Genomic DNA, 4,272 nt, shown 5'->3' on the forward strand with positions numbered 1-4,272 from the left:
GTGTCTTTTTATTTTTTATATATGAGCTACACATGAGTTTATTATATTCATTACAGTCGCTTCAGGGCAATGCTCATGCAGTAGAAATTGTGTGTTCCTAACGGTTTGTTTAAATCCCATAGAATAACCCCATACCATCTGTCTTGGGTGTCATTGTACATCTTCCTCCATTTAAGATTCCGCCCCCCCTAGATTGTGACATTTTCAAACCCATCCATAAATAAAATAGCTCTCATACTTAAGCGTAAGCTAGTAAATATCACGACCAACTAGCTCTTGTTGTTGAAGGCCAGTGAACATCACGACCAACCAAACTTTCATAACAGAGAAGTAAGCTGCACTGAAAGATGCAGTAACTGTCCTAGGAATTTCCCATGGCCTTAACTTGGAGACTGCCCCCCTCTACTGGTAATTTATGGTAATGCTTTGAGATTAGTTCAATTAGTGTGTTATGTCCATGTTTAACCAGTAATGTCCACGGGAGACATAAACTCAAGCAAAAAAAGAAACGTCCCTTTTTCAGGACACTGTCTTTCAAAGATAATTTGTAAAAATCAAAATAACTTCACAGATCTTCATTGTAAAGGGTTTAAACACTGTTTCCCATGCTTGTTCAATGAACCATAAACAAACAATTTATGAACATGCACCTGTGGAACGGTCGTTAAGACACTAACAGCTTTACAGACGGTAGGCAATTAACGTCACAGCTATGAGAACTTAGGACACTAAAGAGGCCTTTCTACTGACTCTGAAAAACACCAAAAGAAAGATGCCCTGGGTCCCTGCTCATCTGTGTGAACGTGCCTTAGGCATGCGGCAAGGATGCATGAGGACTGCAGATGTGGCCGAGGCAATAAATTGCAATGTCCGTACTGTGAGATGCCTAAGACAGCGCTACAGGGAGACGGGACGGACCGCTGATCRTCCTCGCAGTGGCAGACCATGTGTAACAACGCCTGCACAGGATCGGTACATCCGAACATCACACCTGCGGGACAGGTACAGGATGGCAACAACAACTGCCCGAGTTACATCAGGAACGCACAATCCCTCCATCAGTGCTCAGACTGTCCGCAATAGGCTGAGAGAGGCTGGACTGAGGGCTTATAGGCCTGTTGTAAGGCCGGTCCTCACCAGACATCACCGGCAACAACGTCGCCTATGGGCACAAACTCACCATCGCTGGACCAGACAGGACTGGCAAAAAATGCTCTTCACTGACGAGTCGCGGTTTTGTCTCACCAGGGGTGATGGTCGGATTCGCATTTATCGTCGAAGGAATGAGCGTTACACCGAGGCCTGTACTCTGGAGCAGGATCGATTTGGAGGTGGAGGGTCYGTCATGGTTTGGGGCGTCACAGCATCATCTGACTGAGCTTGTCATTGCAGGCAATCTCAACGCTGTGCGTTACAAGGAAGACATCCTCTTCCCTCATGTGGTACCCTTCCTGCAGGCTCATCCTGACATGACCCTCCAGCATGACAATGCCACCAGCCATACTGCTCGTTCTGTGTGTGATTTCCTGCAAGACAGGAATGTCAGTGTTCTGCCATGGCCAGCGAAGAGCCCGGATCTCAATCCCATTGAGCACGTCTGAGATTGGAGGGTGAGGGCTAGGGCCATTCCCCCCCAGAAATGTCCGGGAACTTGCAGGTGCCTTGGTGGAAGAGTGGGGTAACATTTCACAGCAAGAACTGGCAAATCTGGTGCAGTCCATTAGGAGGAGACGTACTGCAGTACTTAATGCAGCTGGTGGCCACACCAGGTACTGACTGTTAGTTTTGATTTTGACCCCCCCCCCCTTTGTTCAGGGACACATTATTCAATTTCTGTTAGTCACATGTCTGTGGACCTTGTTCAGTTTGTCTGTTGAATCTTATGTTCATACAAATATTTACACATGTTAAGTTTGCTGAAAATAAACGCAGTTAACAGTGAGAGGACGTTTCTTTTTACATTTTAAGGACACTATATTTTACCATAGTTATCTTTTGTTTGTTTTTAGTCCCATCTTCCAGCTCCAGTCAACCCCTCCCATCTATCTTTGAACACCATCCACGTTTGATTTCTATTTGCCATATATTTYTCAACTGTGCTGTGATTTTTCACAAAGGTTCTGAACCTTTCTATTCTTGTAGATTTTACATATTGTAAATTAAAAAATGTACTTGGCAGGGAGTCTGAGGGTCCTCCCATTTTTGGGGGCATCTAAAGAACATTTCCTGCACGTTTACACAATCTAATGACCCATGGCCCTTCTAGCCAGTTTTTATGTCGTAAGGAATAGCACACCTACACATTAACACACAGAAACAGTACATCCGTCATATAATTCATATCATAGTGCTAATAGTACTGTAGAGCTCTTTTTAATTGCACACAATATAGSTGGGTCACCCTGTCCTGCACCTAGGGGTCCACAGCCCTGYAGCGCCCCAACCCAAYACATCCCACACCGCTTTAGGATCTTAGTGAAACATTCATTATTGGTTTCAGGTGTGTTAGGACAAGGCCAGAGTGACAACAGTACAACAAACMCCCAGGGCCAGGACTGAGCAGCCCAGCAGCTAGGGATTGCCCATATAAGTATCTCCCCTGACGTGGGCATGTTTTCAATACAGACTCCTTTTGTCGTGCAGTATTCCATAWAAGGCTCTACTGTGCACCATGACAGTGAAGCCTGTAAAGTTCGAGCTGTTTATTACTGACTGTGTCTGTGTGAGATGTAGGGAATTCGCTAGGGAAACTGACAGATCAATAAAGTTATATTGCCATATGTGATGGYGCCGACAAAGATTGTCGCCTCGCTTCGCGTTCTTAAGAAACTATGCCATATTTCGTTTTTTTATGTATTATTTCTTACACTGTTACCCCAGGAAATCTTAAATCTTATTACATACAGCCGGGAAGAACTATTGAATATAAGAGCAACGTCAACTTACCAACATTACGACCAGGAATACAACTTTCCCGAAGCGGATCCTCTGTTTGGACCACCACCCAGGACAATGGATCGGATCCCAGTAGGCGACCCAAAACAACGGCGCCATAGAGGGGGCAGACGGAGCGCTCTTCTGGTCAGGCTCCGTAGACGGGCTCACCGCTCCCGAGTATACTACTCGCCAATGKCCAGTCTCTTGACAACAAGRTAGACGAAATTCGAGCAAGGGTTGCCTTCCAGAGGGACATCAGAGATTGTAACATTCWCTGTTTCACGGAAACATGGCTCACTCGGGATACGTTATCAGAGTCGGTACAGCCACCCCAAGCAGACACCTCGACGGCCCTGAAAGAACTTCATTGGACTCTATGTAAACTGGAAACCACATATCCTGAGGCTGCATTTATTGTAGCTGGGGATTTTAACATGGCTAATCTGAAAACAAGGCTCCCTAAATTATATCAKCATATTGAATGYGTGACCCGGGCTGGCAAGATTCTGGATCATTGMTACTCTAACTTCCGCGACGCATACAAAGCCCTCGCCCTCCTTTTGGCAAATCTGACCACGACTCCATTTTGTTGCTCCCAGCCTGTAGACAGAAACTAAAACATGAAACGCCCATGCTCAGGTCTGTTCAACGCTGGTCCGACCAATCTGATTCCACGATTCAAGATTGCTTCGATCACGTGGACTGGGAWATGTGCCRGATAGCCTCAGACAACAACATTGATGTATACGCTGATTCGGTGARCGAGTTTATTAACAAGTGCATCGGYGATGTAGTACCCACGGTGACTATTAAACCCTTCCCCAACCAGAAACCGTGGATTGATGGCAGCATTCGCGCAAAACTGAAASCGCTTTTCCGGCGACCGGAGACATGACCGAATACAAACAGTGTAGCTATTCCCTCTGCAAGGCAATCAAACAAGCTWAGCGKCAGTATAGAGACAAAGTAGAGTCGCAATTCAACGGCTCAGACATGAGACGTATGTGGCAGGGTCTACAGTCAAACACGAATTACAAAAAGAAAACCATCCCTGTCGCGGACACCGATGTCTTGCTCCCAGACAAACTAAACAACTTCTTTGCTCACTTTGAGGAAAATACAGTGCCACTGACACGGCCCGCTACCAAAACCTGCGGGCTCTCCTTCACCGCAGCCAACGTGAGTAAAACAAATGTGTTAACCCTTGCAATGCTGCCGGCCCAGACGGCATTCCTAGCCGCGTCCTCAGAGCATGCGCAGACCAGCTGGCTGGTGTGTTTACGGACATATTCAATCAATCCCTATCCCAGTCTGCTGTTCCCACATGCTTCAAGA

General features: G+C 46.3%; 1 long non-coding RNA gene across 1 annotated transcript in view; it reads right to left on the bottom strand.

The window, feature by feature from the left end:
* LOC139023309 (uncharacterized) overlaps positions 1-4,272 on the bottom strand; it is a 376,026-nt gene that overhangs the window by 332,233 nt on the left and 39,521 nt on the right. The gene's annotated exons all lie outside the window — the stretch shown is intronic.

This window comes from Salvelinus sp. IW2-2015, linkage group LG30, assembly GCF_002910315.2.
Source record: "Salvelinus sp. IW2-2015 linkage group LG30, ASM291031v2, whole genome shotgun sequence".
Lineage (NCBI taxonomy): Eukaryota > Metazoa > Chordata > Actinopteri > Salmoniformes > Salmonidae > Salvelinus > Salvelinus sp. IW2-2015.